This window comes from Hyperolius riggenbachi, chromosome 6 (genome assembly GCF_040937935.1).
Source record: "Hyperolius riggenbachi isolate aHypRig1 chromosome 6, aHypRig1.pri, whole genome shotgun sequence".
Classification (NCBI taxonomy): Eukaryota; Metazoa; Chordata; class Amphibia; order Anura; family Hyperoliidae; genus Hyperolius; species Hyperolius riggenbachi.
The window spans coordinates 222,381,853-222,400,406 of NC_090651.1; positions in this window are offsets into that span (position 1 = coordinate 222,381,853).

Genomic DNA, 18,554 nt, shown 5'->3' on the forward strand with positions numbered 1-18,554 from the left:
CAGGGTTGGCAACAGATAATCAGATATGCGTAGGTACCGAATCAGAGAGCAGAGGGATAGTCAGAAATGCAATAGGTCATAACAGATATCAAAACAATGCCTAGTCTTGGGTGTGAGGTCCGTGGTCTCAACACCCTGGAACTTGTCTGGAGTATAATATGATGGAACACAGTATCCCTAGTCTTGGGTGTGAGGTCCGTGGTCTCGACACCCTGGAACTAGTCTGAAGTATAACACAATGATAACAGAAGTAATCTGGCTCAATGTGAATTCCCAGGTCCTCCTGGTTCTAACACACTGTAGGATCTGACTAAGGTCTGAGTGCTTCCACATAAGTGTTCGCAACGGCAGACAACCTGAGACTGACCAGCAGTAACTATATATAGAGCGGCGCTCTCCGGCGCCACCCATCAACGATCAACCAATAGTCACGTGCTCTGAGGTCAGCTGACCAACCTGGTCAGCTGATCCCTCCTTGGTTGTCATAAAGGTTCTGCCTCTCAGCGCGCGCGCACGTATTCCTCAATCTGTGTGAACTAACAGACCCAGCCACATCAGACGGACGCTGCTGCGTGCAAACCGCCGTGCTGGACGCAGAATCAGCCGCCTTACTGTCAGTACACGAGGCGGCTTTTCCGCGTTTTATCACAGTACCCCCCCCCCCCCCGAGGAGTGGACTCCGGACACTTCCCACCAGGCTTTCCAGGGTGCAAGTCATGGAATTCTTTCTTTAATTCCTCTGCGTGCATACGACAGTCTGGCACCCAAGTTCTCTCCTCTATGCCATATCCCTTCCAGTGGACCAGATACTGCACGGAGTTCTGCACAAGCCGTGAGTCCAAAATCTTTTCAATCTCATACTCTGGTTGGTCATCAATCAACAGAGGGGGGGGGGGGGGAGCGGAATCCACGTGCACTGCCGGCTTGAGCAAGGACACATGGAATGATCTCACACCTTGCATGCTGGTAGGGAGATCAATAGCATAAGTGACACTATTGATTTTTCTGGTCACTGGAAAAGGACCCACAAATCTAGGGCATAGTTTGGGTGACAGTTGCTTTAGAGCCAAATGTCGTGTGGACACCCAGACCAAATCCCCTGGAGAGAACTCCCATTCTATGGAACGTCTCTTGTCAGCCTGTTTCTTCTGAGGTAGAATGGTCTTAGGCTCAAAACCCCTGTATAGAGCGTCTGCTTTAGAATTTTTACTACCTGATATGTGCGTAAGAGGTGACCGTGAGGGACAGAACCTGTCAGAAAAATCCGCACACTGCACTGTCACCCTCCCGACCTGTGTCGTGGTAGTACCAACCTCAACTCTCCCCAAACAATGCCGATGAAAATGAGCTGACCATTTCAGTAGCTGTCCTCAAGCCCAATCAATCTGCGGAGAGTGGAGTTGTAACCAGGGCATACCAAGAACAACGGTAGAGTTTACCATTGGCATGACCAGGAACTGTAATTTCTCTTTATGAAATGCCCCTAAACAACATGACAATAAGGGGGTTTGGAAAAGAGATTGACCACTCTGCAATGGAGAGTCATCCACTGCAGTGACCAGAATCTGCCGGTCTAGTGGGAACAAGGGTATCCCCAATTTTTTTACAAAATCGTAGTCAATGAGGTTCGCTGCAGAACCGGAGTCCACAACGGCTTCTGCGAAACTAGTCTGACCTTCCCATGTAATAGAGCAGGGAAGGAGCAGACGATCATTGTTTAGAGGTAAAGACTGCTCGCCTATGGTGCTGACCAACCCCAGGCGGCAGCATTCTCCTGGCCCCTTAGCACCATATAGATCGCGTTTTCTTGGCCTTCTGTGACTCTTCTTCACCTGACTCAGCCCTGAATATCCGATTTGCATCGGCTCGTCAGAGGGTGACGAAGATCGAGAAGAGTCGTCTGAGACAGACCTTATAGTATTCCTACCACGAATCTGTTTCTGGTAACGCAAACGGCGATCTATCTGCACGGCCAAAGAAATTGCCTCATCTACAGATTTGGGCTCAGGATGTCCTATCATTATGTCATGAATTGCATCTGACAATCCTGCCAAAAAACAGTCTAATAGAGCATATGTTCCCCATCTAGCCGAGACAGCCCACTTCCTAAACTCAGCGGCGTAAACCTCTAGCGATTTACGACCCTGTCTGAGCATCTTGAGCTTCCTCTCAGCAGTAGACGAAATATCCGGGTCATCGTATATAATGGCCATGGACTTAAACAAATCCTGAACTGATGATAATGCCTCATGCTCAGCATGTAGGCTATATGCCCACGTTTGGGAATCACCCGACAGTAGGGTCTTTATAAATGTTACCATTTGGGCTTCAGTTCCTGACAAGGTAGGCCTCAACTCAAAATAAGATAGTAACCGATCTCTGAAATTTCGAAAGTCAGATCTATGGCCAGAAAACTTTTCAGGTACGGACATACGAATATCCGTGACTAGAGGAGATCGCACTGAATTCATAGCTAATTGAAGTTCCTGAATAGCCCCAAATAACTGGCTGATCTGGGTCTGTTGGTTCACAATTACCCCGGAAAGATTGTTTACCGTGGTGGTCAGGATTTCAACATGGCTATACAGTGCTTCCATTTGGTTTTGGTCTGCCGTTCTGTAACGATCGGTGTCTGCACACAGAGAGAATCTGATTATTGATGATCTGCAATATTACCAAGAATACAGATATATACCTGATTATTGATGATCTGCAGAATCACCGATAATCCAAGTATAACTAACCTCTGGACACCTATATAGTGTGAGTGCTTGGTGCAACAGTAATGACTTTGAGTTGGACCACCCGAGGAGCAGGTGGTCTTTGGCAGTATGGGCGATACCGCCCTCTGAGAAGTGCAAAAACCTTCAACAGCCTGGGACCTCCAAAGAGGTGGAGGCCCAGGCCAAAAGTAGGAAGGACCTGTGAGTGAGTGAGTGAGTGACACCAGATAGGTGGATGTCACTAGCAGGTCTGGAGACTATCTCTAATAGAGAGAGATAGCTCTCAAGGCCGGGCAAGCCGGGTCGGCAACACACGGACAGACAAGGTACAGAGACAGAAGGCTGATTCGGTATCCAAAGGCAAGCAGGGTTGGCAACAGATAATCAGATATGCGTAGGTACCGAATCAGAGAGCAGAGGGATAGTCAGAAATGCAATAGGTCATAACAGATATCAAAACAATGCCTAGTCTTGGGTGTGAGGTCCGTGGTCTCAACACCCTGGAACTAGTCTGGAGTATAATATGATGGAACACAGTATCCCTAGTCTTGGGTGTGAGGTCCGTGGTCTCGACACCCTGGAACTAGTCTGAAGTATAACACAATGATAACAGAAGTAATCTGGCTCAGTGTGAATTCCCAGGTCCTCCTGGTTCTAACACACTGTAGGATCTGACTAAGGTCTGTGTGCTTCCACATAAGTGTTCGCAACGGCAGACAACCTGAGACTGACCAGCAGTAACTATATATAGAGCGGCGCTCTCCGGCGCCACCCATCAACGATCAACCAATAGTCACGTGCTCTGAGGTCAGCTGACCAACCTGGTCAGCTGATCCCTCCTTGGTTGTCATAAAGGTTCTGCCTCTCAGCGCGCGCGCGCGTATTTCTCAATCTGTGTGAACTAACAGACCCAGCCACACCAGATGCACGCTGCTGCGTGCAAACCGCCACGCTGGACGCGGAATCAGCCGTCTTGCTGTCAGTACACGCGGCGGCTTTTCCACGTTTTATCACAAGGACCTTATAGGCATTCTTTTTCCTCTTCATTTTATCTCTAACCTTCCTATTCATCCATAGAGGCCTTTTTTTATTCCTAGATATTTTGTTTCCATATGGGATATACATGCTACAATATTGATTGAGAATAAGTTTAAAAGCTTGCCATTTCCCTTCAGTGTCGTACCCTTGTAGTACATTATCCCAGTGTTAGCGCTCAGACCTTGATAGCTGTAATAATAACTTCATTATTGTATTATTTATCTGTGTATGACTCTTTGCCTGCTCTGACTATTCTTTCTGCCTTGTGATTCTGTACCTCTGCCCATCTGATCTTGTTGCCGACTTTTGCTTGAACTTCACTCTGATTCTGCTTATCGATTCTGTACCTTGTCTGCCCGTCTGTTGCCTACCTGATCTGTCTGACTATTCTCTCTCACCAGTGGGCCCTCGCCACTGGTGAGGTTACCGCTGAGAATCTATCAGAAACTTACTGTTTGCACCAATCACTTCACTTTGTGCAATAAAGCTAGTGACTTTCGTCACGTCTTACACGCCAATTGCTTGCTATATCTGTATTGTTGGTGATTCTGCAGATCACCATATAATCATATATAGTATCTGTATTATTGGTGATACTGCAGTTCACCACATAATCAGAAATCTGTTATCCTGCTGACACTATCGTTACAGTAACACATGATTTGAAAAAAACCTATGTTTATTATACCAAACCATTTTTTTCTGAAGTCTCTGACACCGTCCTTAAAGAGGATCTGTAACATCAAAAGATCCCCTGGGGGGTACTCACCTCGGGTGGGGGAAGCCTCCGGATCCTAATGAGGCTTCCCACGCCGTCGTCTGTCCCATGGGGGTCTCGCTGCAGCCCTCCGTACAAGATGACGTCATTATTTACCTTCCTGTCTCCTGCGCAGGCGCTCTGACGGCTGTCGGCTCCGAACTACACTGAAATACCCGATCGCCGTCGGGTCTGCTCTACTGCGCAGGCGCAAGTTTCCGGCGCCTGCGCAGTAGAGCGGACCCGACTGAGATCGGGTATTTCCGTGTAGTTCGGAGCGAAAAGCAGCCACAGCACCCCCGCTGGAGCCAGCAAAGGTAAATATTGATTTTGCAGTCGGGTCTGTCGCCAGCTGTTCGGAGGGCTGCAGCGAGACCCCCGTGGGACAGAGGACGGCGTGGGAAGCCTCATTAGGATCCGGAGGCTTCCCCCACCCGTGGTGAGTACCCCCCAGGGGATGTTTTTGAGGTTACAGAGTCTCTTTAAGCCCGGGACACATATCCATTTTTGATTGGCCAATGTTACCACCTCCATACCTACACAATCTGTTCATAGTATTCAACATCTGTTGGCCCTCATGTTACACAGAGGTGGCACAATTGGCAGCATTGGCCAATCAAAATTGGATGTGTATATGCAAAAACTCGACCATTGGTGGCCACTTTAAAGCCGGGTACACACTTTCAACTATGATTGGCCAATCACTGAACAATTTTAAAACCGGAGTGTAGTATGATGGTCATCAGATATTAAATATTATGAGCAGATTGTGTAGGTAAAACCTCATACTGCATGGAGGTGGTAAAATTGGTCAGTGATTGGCCAATCATAATTGAAAGTGTGTACAGGCTTTAGGGTGCCTACACGCATCCAATTTTGTTACCACTTCTGTGTAATATAAGGGCCAACTTATTTTTAATACTATAAAAGAAAATGTGTAACTAAGCTCTCATACTACATGGATGTGGTGAAATTGGCCATTCATTGGCCAATCAAAATTGGATGTATGTACCAGGCTTTCAATTTCGAATTGCCAATCACCGATTTTATTACCTCCAGTGTTTACCTACAAAATCTCTTCATAGTATTCAAAATCTGTCCACCTTCATACTGCATTGAGGTGGTAAAATTAGCTAATCATTGGCCAGTTGAAATTGAAGGTGTGGACCATGCTTCAAGTTAAAGTACAAAGAGTTCACAGTATCTGTGTATGGAACACTCAAACTGAAACATTAAAAAAGGTGTGTGATGCAATATGTGTTTTTTTAACCATTGGAAGAAACACTGAACGTGTGCAGGTGCAGGTCTTGAAGTCCCCTGGTATGTGCTATTGGTGGTAGCTTTTTAGATGACTTAAAGAATGTGAGTACCTTTGTTTTGTATCCTTTAAGAGATACTTTTTGCTCTTAAAGATGATCATTGAGATGCTAGTAATTCTGACTTGCATACCGTTATTAACCCCAGTGTTAATGTGTGGCAGTGCAGGGGTTAACTGGAGTGTGAGGGCAGGGTGCTGTTGGTTCCCTGGGTGCCAGTAGGGGGGTGTTATGTGTTTTAGTGGGGGTGGGGGGGGGTGGGGAGTGTGGGTGCTGGTGGCAAATATGTTGATTCTAGTAAGAATGCTTTTAATTGCTGTCAGTATTTTTCAATGCATTTCCACCCTAAAAATTTCAAAATTGAATGTATGCCATTAGCACAAACATTCATGCTCAGTGAGAAAGGCCTAATTCACTGCAAGATCTAGTATGAAAAAAAAAATGTAATGAAAATAAAAAATGTAGAAAGCAGGAAAGCTGGCACTGCTGCAAGTGTTCAATTTATTATAACATCGTAAAGTGCAAACGTGCAACATCTTTCAAAATTGCATTGAGTAAAGTTCATACCCTTGTGAGAGGAGGCGTGGGTGGTGGTGGGTGCTGGGCACAGGATGCCTGACGGCCGTTTCGCGCTGAACAGCGCTTCTATGGAGCCTCCGTAGAAGCGCTGTTTAGCGCGAAATGGCCATCAGGCATCCTGTGCCCAGCACTCACAACCACCCACGTCTCCTCTCACAAGGGTATGTGCTTTACTCAACAAGATGTTGCACGTTTGCACTTTACGATGTTATAATAAATTGAACACTTGCAGCAGTGCCAGCTTTCCTGCTTTCTTCATTTGCTTGCTGCTTGATTTCTCTGCTTGAGCACGCTGAAGAGGTTCTAGAGAAGAGGTGTACTTGTAGTCCTCCTGTGTATTCTGCATGTCATTGAAGTTGAGTAGTGCATGTGATGCCACTGTAGTGCCAACCTTTTGCTTCCTTTTGTTAAAATAAAAAATGTGCTTGCTCATTCCTATTATAGAGTAGTCAGGTGAAAACCAAAACCACTAGAGTGTTTGTTGAGGGCCAAAATGAAGGAAGATGTCCCCCTACTGCAGCGTTGGGAAAACTACTCATGTAACACTCTGGTACGCACTGACAGTGTGTCACATGATGCCACTGTGGCCTTGGAGGCCTGATGCTGGAAGTGGCGATTGGGTAAGTTAACCATCTTGCTTAAGCCCACTTACAACTCTGCAGGGAGGGAAGGAGGAAAAGAGGAACGATATGCGGCCTGCGATCTGCAGCCTTTGGCCCAGGCCGTGTAAAGTTTGCCCTACCCTACTGAAAAAAATTAGAGTAAAATGCAGTGGCGTACCTAGGGAATTTGACACCTAGTGCTGATGATTTACAGACACTCCCCCAAAAACAACCACATTTTTTGATTGAAGGGTTGACGGTTGGGGCGCGGAGCGTGTCGCTGCAAATTTGGGTGATTTGGGGGAAAAGGAGTCATCAGGATGTGGACGGAGCTAACCGTTATGAAACTCTGTACTCTATACAGTGCTGCAGAAGATGTCAGTGCCACTGGCTTCTGCAACAGCAGTCTGCCCTGAATAATTGATTAATTACTCTGATCAGGATAAATAATCAATACTATACAAAGAAAGAAAGATAAATAATCAATAGTCTAGGGCACTTTAGTATTACAGCAGCCAGTGCACGTGGCTACTAATAGCACTAATAGCACTCTCCCTGCTATGGTCTCAGCTGCAGCACAGCAATCATTCTCTCTACTCACCCTGCTGTTCTGCACATTCCCTCACTGCAGGTTGTGTGTAGAGAGCGAGGAGACACATTGCCCATGGCACAGGGAGGTGGAGGGGTGCTACATGTAGTGCAGAAAGCAGTACAGTCCCCTGCTATTTTCCTAATTGTTGCCCAAACTATGAAAAAAGGTCCCAGTTGGAAGAACACAGGGTAGCAGGAAAAAAAGGGTGGACGAAAAGAGCGCCGCCATAGACTGATACTTAACATTAATATAGTTTCGTTATTATTTCTTGTCTATTTTTACAACAGTATTTATCGTTAACCAAGTTTGAAAACAGTGTTTATCGTTATCAGATTTTGTTATCCACCGGCGCCATTTCATTATCCAGCTGGGCCCTTTTTTCGCTGCGCCCTTTTTTCATTCAAACAAACACAGTGACTGAGCACCACAGTGGCACCACTAGCCGGTGGCTTAGCTAAGAAGCTGCGGGCCCCGGTGCAAGTTTTACAATTGATATGGCGTACCAAAACCAATAAAGGACATCCACAGTGTCAGAGGGGCAAGAAGTGGATGGGGAACAGTGTGTTCATGATTACTATTATTCAAAACATCCATAGAAGTGAATATTAGTAACACAGGAATAATAAAGAGCAAATACTGTGGTTGAGGGAGGGCCCCTCGGGTTCCCTCTGGCCCAAGGGCTCCAATGCGGTTGCAACCTCTTCACCCCCTATTGCTAAGCCACTGCCCCTAGCCATGGCTACACCCGGTGCTGTGAGCACCTGCAGCCTAATGGTAGGTACGCCACTGGTATAATGCACTATGATATTAATAAATTATACAGGTTCTATAAACCTGCGGTTCTGGATGTATGCCTGGCTTTTTAGGGACATAAATGGATGCTTTACATGTATAGTTTCCTTACATGTTGCATTATGAGAGGCAAATTGCTCATGTGAAGCTGAACACAAGCACATACCTAAAAGCGAAATGTAGCAGAATATATCTTAAATTACCACTAGAGGTCACTATAAACACAGGCAAACACAGGAGGCATGGCAAGGCAAATTCTGTTTGAATTAAATGGGCTAGATTTTCTGTTCTGGATTCTGGAAAATTGCTTTTGCTGTGGGTGCAAATGCACAAAAATGTTAATGTCAGCTAGTTTACTAACCTTTGCAAAATCTTTACTATCGTCCAACATAATAATAATAATAATCCGAACACTTGTATAGCGCTTTTCTCCTTTCGGACTCAAAGCTCTCAAGAGCTGCAGCCACTGGGACGCGCTCAGGAGGCCACCCTGCAGTGTTAGGGAGTCTTGCCTTGAATTCCTTACTGAATAGGTACTTGACCTAGCCAGGATTCGAACCCTGGTCTCCCATGTCAAAGGCAGAGCCCTTAACCAGTACACTATCCAGCCACCACAACATGACCCAGACTAGGGCTAACAGCACTGGCTATCAAGTCAACTTATATTACATGCAGACCAGGATTGCAGGATTACACAGTGCACCACTGTTCCTATTTCTGAGAGACAGTCCCCCTTTGAGAACCAGATCCCTCTGTCTCTCTTTCTACCTTATGTGTCTCATTTTAGGACTGATAAACAAATCTAATAAGACTGGCAATTTCCTCAAATTATATATTTTGTTCAGCATGCACCTAATAAAGTGTACTATTTGAGGAGGTTACAGTCTTGCTACAATTGTTTATGGATTTTGAAAGGGGGTGCTGTCAATCACCCTGAAATTAATAAAAGAAACACTGAAAAGGGTTACAAATTAAGGAGAGATTGCAGGACTGCATATCAATGCCAATAAAATAAAAGAAATAAGGATAAACAATACTTCTACAGAGAGATATAATATTTTAGCAACTATGGAATTAGAACTGGTAATGGAATGGTTTATCTATTTGGGATGGGTTGTTAACATTACCAGATGATGTAAACATTTAAATAAAAAAAAGCAAACATGGCATTTATCCAGTTATACCCTATGTCAGTGTTTCTCAAACCTTTCCTTGTGACTCTCCAACAGAGCATGTTTTGCAAGCAACCTCACCTATGTACAGGTGCAGGGGCGCCTCTAGCCATTTTGTCACTCCAGGCGAGAAAACCTGTGGCGCCCTCCCATGAAAATAATTGTAATGCGGCAGCATTTCACCAGACAATAATCATAATGCAGAGGCGTTTCACCAGAAAATATGTAATGCAAGCAGCGTTTCACTAGAAAATACGTAAAGTGGGCAGCATTTCACCTGAAAATACACTTAATGCGGTCATTGTTTCACCAGAATTCACACTTAAAGAAAACCTGTACTGAGAAAAACGGCCCCTGGGGGAGTACTCACCTCGGGAGTGGGAAGCCTCCGGATCCTATCAAGGCTTCCCCCGTCCTCCTGCGTCACGCAGGGGTCCCGCTGTGCCCCTCCGAATGTCGGCAATGCAAATATTGTGCAGGCGCAGTAGCGGCGCTGCGCTCCGAAGTAGGCGGAAATACCCGATCTCAGTCGGGTCGTTCTACTGCGCAGGCGCAAGTCTCCGGCGCCTGTGCAGTAAAACGGACCCGACTGAGATCGGTATTTCCGTTTACATCGGAGCCGAAAGCCGAAACAGCGCCCCCGCTGGAGCCTGGAAAGGCAAATATTGAACAGGCTGACGGATTTGTCGGGCCGGCTTTGAAGGGCTGCAGCGAGACCCCCATGGGACTGAGGAGGATGGGGGAAGCCTCATTAGGATCCTGAGGCTTCCCCCTCCCGAGGTGAGTACCCCCCAAGGGAATTTTTCCTAGTTAGTGTCTCTTTAATGCGGGCATTGTTTCACCAGAAATCACACTTAACGACCGCCTAACGCCCATAGGCGTCGGCGGGTCGTTAGTGATATAGCATGGAAACGGCCGCTCGATCGAGCAGCCTTTCCATGCCAGTTCACGGAGGCTGTCTCCGTGAACAGGCGGAGAGCCGCCGATCGCGGCTCTCCAGCGAACTGTAAACAGGCGGGGAAGAAATCCCCGCTGTTTACATCACACGGCGCTGCTGCGCAACAGCGCCGTGACGTAGATCGGTGATCCCCGGCCTCTGATTGGCCGGGGATTGCCGGCATATGATAGGCTGAAGCCTATCCTTCAATGCGCAGGACGGAAATCCGTCCTGCGCAGCCCATGGAGGGAGAGGGAGGTAAGGGGAAGGAGGTAGCGCCGAAAACGCTGCGGAGGGGGGCTTTGAAGAGCCCCCCCGCAGATCACAAACAGCCGGTGGCGATCAGACCCCCCCAGCAGGACATCCCCCTAGTGGGGAAAAAAGGGGGGGGGGGGAGTCTGATCGCCCTGGCCCCTGGCTCAATACTGATCGGTGCTGCGGGCTGGAGAGCCCACGCAGCACCGATCACTGCAGAAAGCCCTGGTCCTTAAGTGGTGCGGGCAGCGTTTCACCAGAAATCACAGTTAATGCAGGCAGCGTTTCACCAGAAAGCACACATAATGCAGGCATTATTTCACCATAAATCACACTTAAAGGAGTGATCCAAGCAAATAAAAAAAAAGATCCACTTACCTGGGGCTTCCTCCAGCTCCCGGTCTTCTCAACTGGTGCAGCCAGGTCTGGTTCCTGGTCGGGTTCTTCTACGCTCCACCGTGCGGGTCACGTGGTCTCTCCGACATCATCAGGACGGTACTGCGCAGGTGCAGTAGTAGAGGTTGACTGCGCTAGCTGAGAAGACCGGGAGCCACCAGAACTGCGGCAAGGGCACAGGGCGGCTGCCACGGGCTGGAGGAAGCCCCAGGTAAGTGGATTTTTTTTTGTTTTTTTAAGCCTGGATGTATCATTTAACGGGCAGCGTTTCACCAGAAATCACATTTAATGTGGGGAGCGTTTCACCAGAAATCACACTTAATGCGGGCAGCGTTTCACTAGAAATCACACTTAATGTGGGGAGCGTTTCACCAGAAATCACACTTAATGCGGGCAGCGTTTCACTAGAAATCACACTTAATGTGGGGAGCGTTTCACCAGAAATCACACTTAATGTGGGGAGCGTTTCACCAGAAATCACACTTAATGCGGGCAGCGTTTCACTAGAAATCACACTTAACGAGAAACTATTAGCAAAAATATGCCCCCCCAAAAAGACACATATGTAAGTAGATAAATACTTGCTCTACTTACATAACAGATGTATTGTAGTGTCCAGGTTTTGGTTTCAGTGCAGTAAATCTGGGGAGTTCTGTTGATGGCAGGGGCCATCTTGTGTTCTCCAGCTGGATTCCCCCCCCCCCCCCCTGCATCCCCCTCACTGATTATGTGCACACTGGGGAGGAATAAATGCAGCAGGCACAGACTCGCCTAATATTGGATCCAAGCGCTGCTGTTCCCATCTATTCTCTGCACTACCACCGGAGGCAGTGCAGAGAGAATAGAAGGGAACTGCAGAGCCTGGAACCAATATTAGGTGAGTCTGTGTGCGCCACTTTTATCCTTCCCCAATCTGCAGCACAGGGAGGAGGGGGAATGCGGTGGCGGCAAATGATTGGAGACAGGGCGACATGACACTTAGCTACCGCTGCGACCACACAGATGAGGGGAGAACAGGCGGCCAAGGAGAGAGAAGAGAGGTGAGTGACAGAGGCTTCAGCCAATCAGGCTGATCCAGCATACATGTCACTTCTCTTTTGCGTCTGCGTACTCTGTTAGAGCCTGGGGGCATGGGGAGAGAAAAGCTCATGTGGATAAAATTAAGATTGGTTTCAAACTTTTGAATTGCCTGGTTAGCATCCTTTCTATCAGTGGCGTAGCTACAAACCTATGGGCCCCGATGCGGAATCTGGATGTGGGCCCCCCCCCCCGGCAACAACCACCCACCCCCCCACAACACCCGACGCACACACATATCTGAATCCCTATAGCTGTGCATGGCATGGCTATATCAATTCAGCTTTGCAGCAGCACGGGTGCCACGTTCAATTTGCAGACATACGCAGCACCCAGAGGAAATAGGGCAATTAGTAGCAAGATGCCTTTAATTAGATAGATTACTATCAGTATAGGCATAGAATAAAAATGCATACACCCATTCAATTTTGATTGGTCAATCACTGACCAATTTTACCACTGCATTTAGTATGAGGGCCAAGAGACTTTGAATACTGTGAACAGAGCTGGCCTCTCATAATACCTAGAAGTAGTAAAATTGGCTATTCAAAATTGTATGTGTGTACCAGGCTTTACAGCGAATACTGTACATACAATACAGCTGGTTTACAATCAGTACAGGCACAGAGCAACACCTTATACTGTACATACTGAAGGTAGCAGGGATCAGCACACACTGCAGCTAGTTTACTGTCAGTACAGGCACAGAGCAACACCTTATACTGTACATACAGGAGGTAACAGATCAGCAAACACTGCAGCTAGTTTACTATCAGTACAGGCACAGAGTATCAACTTATACTGTACATGCTGGAGGCAGCAGAGATCACCACACGCTGCAGTTGGTTTACCATCAGTACCGGCACAGAGTAACAGCTTATACTGTACATACTGGAGGTAGAAGAGATCAGTACACACTGCAGCTAGTTTACTATCAGTACAGGCACAGAGTGACAGCTTATACTGTACATACTGGAGGTAGCAGAGATCAGCACACGCTGCAGTTAGTTTACCATCAGTACAGGCACAGAGTAACAGCTTATACTGTACACGCTGGCGGTAGCAGAGATCAGCACACACTGCCGCTAGTTTACTAGCAGTACAGGAACAGAACAACAGCTTAAACTGTACATGCTGGGGGTAGCAGAGATCAGCACACACTGCCGCTAGTTTACTAGCAGTACAGGAGCAGAATAACAGCTTATACTGTACACATTGTAAGTAGCAGAGATCAGCCCGAACCTAGTGTTGCGAATACACGGCTCGATTCTGAGCCGATAAGATGGCTCGATAGATAATTTCCGACACGTCCGATCGTTTTGCTGCTCGATTCTGCATTGGGGACAATGGAAAAAGATACGAAAAACAAGCGGAAAATAAGAGAATCGCCCACAGATTTGAGTGGCAAAAACGATTGGGCGCAGAATCGAGCCCCAGAATCAACCCGTGTATTCCCAGCATAAGGCCCAGCTCATACTTATGTTTAAAAACTTTGCTGCCAACACGCCCATATATATACACACACACTGCTGCTGACTGACACACGCACGCACGCACACACCTTAGCACTGGGTCACAAAGCTGACTGGTAATACCAATTTGTAATATACAAACATGCCTAATTAAACTTCACACTTAAATAGGATAATAACGCACAATGCACACACACACACGTGCATGCGCACAGTGCACACACACACACACAGTGCACATACACACACACACACACACACACACACACAGTGCACACACACACACTGCACATACACACACACACACACACACAGTGCACATACAGACACGCACAGTGCACATACACACACGCACAGTGCACATACACACACGCACAGTGCACATACACACACGCACAGTGCACATACACACACGCACAGTGCACACACACACACACACACACGCACAGTGCACACACACACACACACACGCACAGTGCACACACACACACGCACAGTGCACACACACACACGCACAGTGCACACACACGCACAGTGCACACACACGCACACACACACTGCACATACACACACGCACACACACACTGCACACACACACGCGCACACACACACACGCGCACACACACACGCGCACACACACACACATGCACACACACACACACACACACACACACACAGTGCACATACACACACAGTGCACACGTACATACACACACACACACACACAGTGCACATACACACACGCACATACACATACACACACGCACATACACATACACACAATCTGGCATCACAAGCCCTCCTACACTCCAGAAACACAACATAAACTCAGACAGAGATTATACTACTTTGTAAAACACACACCATACACACACTCACACTCTCACTCTCTCTCTCTCTCTCTCTCTCCCTCTGCCCCCTACACACCAGAAACCACAAGAGAGACAGTGCATCTTGACCATGTAGCATTTAATTACCTTGTGATTGCAGCCCTGTGACTGCCTCTGCGTGCCTGCATTGGCCTCATACACACTGTTTGTGTGTGTCACAGCAGCTCTGCAGCCTACAGCCACGCTGTTCTTCCTCTCCAATCCCCTCCCACCCCATCAGCCCCAGCGGCTCCATGTGGCCAGTCAGGAGGGGGATCATGCGAGCAGCACCAGTCACAACTCACAGAGTAATAGAGATGGGAACTTCGGATCTTTTCAATGATCCAGATGATTCGAATCGGATCATTGAAAAGATCCGGATCTTTGATCCAAATCTCGGATCATTTTACAAGGGAAGCATTGGGGGGGGGGGGGGGGGGGGTGAAATGACTAGCAGGACAGGAGAAGGGGAGGGGGGTGGACACAAAGAGAAGGGGAGAAGATGGACAGAGGGCAGGGAGTGGACAGAGAAGGGAGGAGGGAAGCAGAGAGAAGAATGTTTGTTTGCACGTAATACCCACATGCTGCAATCATATGCTTTACATATATTTCACCTATATGTTCATCTGTATACTTTGAAAGCAAACATCGCAGTGAAAGAAAGCATTCCCCAAATCATTCCCAGAAGTGAAGTGCAGCTGTTTAGTGCAGAGTACAGGAGGATCAAATTGCCTTTCAATCACAGTGCCTGCAAAGTTACTGAGCTGTGCTGAGCCAAAAGCTTCCAATGTGATTACTGTGCACAACTACGGAACAGACAGCCTATAATCAGCAGCACGTTATATAGCCAGTATGTGTGCTCTACACATATCTGGCAGTGGCACCCATGTCCCCTCTCTCTCATCTACCTGTCTCCCTGCAAGGCTGGCTCCCATCCAACAGAGCGATCCATCTCTGCTCTGCTTCCAGGACCCCGCTGCCCCCTGAGAGGGGGCGTGTCGCTCCTGGCCCCATCCCTTTTGCGATCCGAATCACTCATTTTGATAATTCGGATGATTCGACTCACAAAATAGATTCGGATCAAAGATACGAATCGTTCATGATCCGGACAACACTACAGAGTAACTGCTGCTGTCTGAAGAGAGTGAGGGAGATAATTAAAATAGGGAAGGAGTTTGGAGACCAGGCAGACAGTGAGTGACGTGTCTGCACGCACTGTGTCTGTCCGGGTCGGGAGCCCGAGCCAGCCAAGTTAAGTGCCGCCGCCAGCACACACACGGGAGGGGGGGGGGGAGACTGGGCCCCGGGTCCCTCCCTAAAGGCTGCAGGAGGCGGGCCCGCTCGCACTTGCGACCCCTGCGACCGTGGGCCCTATGCCCATGCTTTTTATTAATTTAATAGCGTGCAGTAGAGAATTAATTTAGTATTTTATGCCTAACAGTTACTCTTTAAGGCTTGATTCACTAAACCGTGATAACTGATATCACGGTCGAGCCAGCGTTTTGCACGCGTTATAATGCATGTAATGTTTTTCGCACACAATGGCAAATTTTCACACGCAAACGCAAACTTTCACGCAAAAAGTCCGTTTTTGCGCAAAAAAAATCACATTTTCATGCAAAAATTCGCAATTGCGTGTAAAAAACACTTTAGTGACCGTGATATCAGTTATCACGCTTTAGTGAATCAAGCCCCTAATGCGGGCAGCGTTTCGCCAGAAATCACACTTAGGCCCAGTTCACATTAGCGTTTTTTTGCGGAGCCGGCTGTACGGATCTAGCCATCAGGATCAGGTAAAAACTGTCAATTTTTACAGCCAGTGTGCTGTAAACTGTCAGTTTTCTATTTGTTCCTATGCTAAACCTTCTGTTTACATTCCGCTGTGCACAACGGTCCGGAAAAATAGGTCCTGCAGCATTTTTTGTCCGTTGAGCGGAACAGACAATGAGCTAGATTCACAAAAGAGTGCTAACTGTTAGCATGGCCGTTTTCACGTGAATTTTCGCGTTTGCGTGCGTTCACGAATTTCCACGCGCAATGCGAATTTTTACGCAAAATCGATATCGTTTTTGCGCGCAAACACAAATTTCCAAGCAAAAACGATAACGATTTTTTCGCACAAAAACGTTTAATTACGTGCGAAAATTCACTAAATGGCTAAGAGTTAGCACTCTTTTGTGAATCAAGCCCAATAAATCTGTACAAGCGGATGAATGTGAACGGATCCATTGGTTAACATTGGATCCGTTCGCATACTGGATCATTTGTACAGTGTGCGTTCCGCTTCCATTCCGCTCACCACTAATGTGAACCGGGCCTTAATGCGGACAGCGTTTTACCAGAAATCACACTTAATGCGGGCAGTGTTTTACCAGAAATGCGGGCAGCATTTCACCAGAAATCACACTAACGCGGGCAGCGTTTCAGCTGAAAAAATATTTATTCACCTGCAGAAGACTCCTTTTCTCCAGGCCTCTGACACGCAGCTCCCCGATGATCTTCGTGCAGCCAGTTGGGCTGCACAAAACTCCCGTGCTGACAGGAAGAGCAGGCATATGGGAAGGCAGCTCCTGAAGCCCTGCACTGGAGAAACAAATGGTCTCCAGTCCTGGGCTTCGGGCGCCATCTTCCCTTAGTCCTGCTCTGCTTGCTGGAACCCTCAGAGGCAAACTTGCGGGCGGTGGCTGGTGAACTGGCGCGCCGTCTATTAGACAACGCAAGCCAATTCACCACCTGGGGGGATACGATCTGCCTCCGCCCCCCCATAGCGCTCCATACGACTGCCTTGTCGGCCTGGTGCACCCTGCACTGGTGGAGTAATTAGTCTCTCAGCTACATGGAATCCACCTAGCTGCCGGACAGGTTTGAGAAACACTGCTCTATATGAAGAAATAATAAGATCTCAAAAAGAACAAAAGGTTGCATGTTTAATAGTAATATGAACGCCTTTTTCTATGCCAATTAAACTTGGAAAGGTCACAAGGCATTAGATCTTGGGGGCTTATGAATAAAGTGAGTGTAAATACCCCCTCCCCCCCCCCCCCAAAAAAAAAGTTTGACACTCACCTATGGACAGGGAAGGCTCTAGATCCTATAGAGCAAGGGTCCCAACCCCCGGGCCGCGGCTCACTACTGGGCCGCAGGCTGCTCTGAGTTGGGCCGCACCATCTGCAGTGCAGAGAGAAGTGTCACTGAAGGTGGCCGGAAGCTATAGAGAAGACACGTCTGCAGCCATTGTTACTGCTGCCACCTAGTGTATGTTATTTGTAATGCAGCATGCTTTCTGTCTGCACGAACACCAGGTGGCAGCAGTGAGGATGACTGGGACGCTCTAGTGCAGGCATGGGCAAACTTGGCCCTCCAGCTGTTAAGGAACTACAAGTCCCACAATGCATTTGCCTTTATGAGGCATGACTGTGGCTGTCAGACTCCTGCAATGAATTGTGGGACTTGTAGTTCCTTAACAGCTGGAGGGCCAAGTTTGCCCATGCCTGCTCTAGTGTCTTGCCAGCCACAGAGTTCAGTCTGCACAGAGGCGAGCAGCTGATGCTGGAAGCCAGTGTGGGAAGAAGAATGGAAGGGTAAAAGTGAGTGTGGGGAGAAGTTAGTGTAGGGAGGAGGTAAGTGTGAATTGGGTGTAGGGAGGAGGGTAGTGTGAAGTGGGTGTAGGGAGGAGGGTAGTGTGAAGTGGGTGTAGGGAGGAGGAAAGGGTGAAGTGAGTGTGGGGAGGAGGGTAAAGGGGCTGTGAGGTGGAGGGAAGCGTAAAAGTGAGGGGAGGCAGATGAGGGTAAGAAACAAATGTGCCAGTAAATAAGGCAGCCCAGGCAGTAGTCCCCTGCTTCACACCACCTGTCACACCAAATGTACTTTGTGCTGGTGGCTTATGCAGCAGCCCCAGTGCAGTGCAAAGACATCTTTGCCAAATTGCTGAGGGTGATGAAGATAGTGGTTTGGTAGGGCTGGTGTTGCCAGCAGGA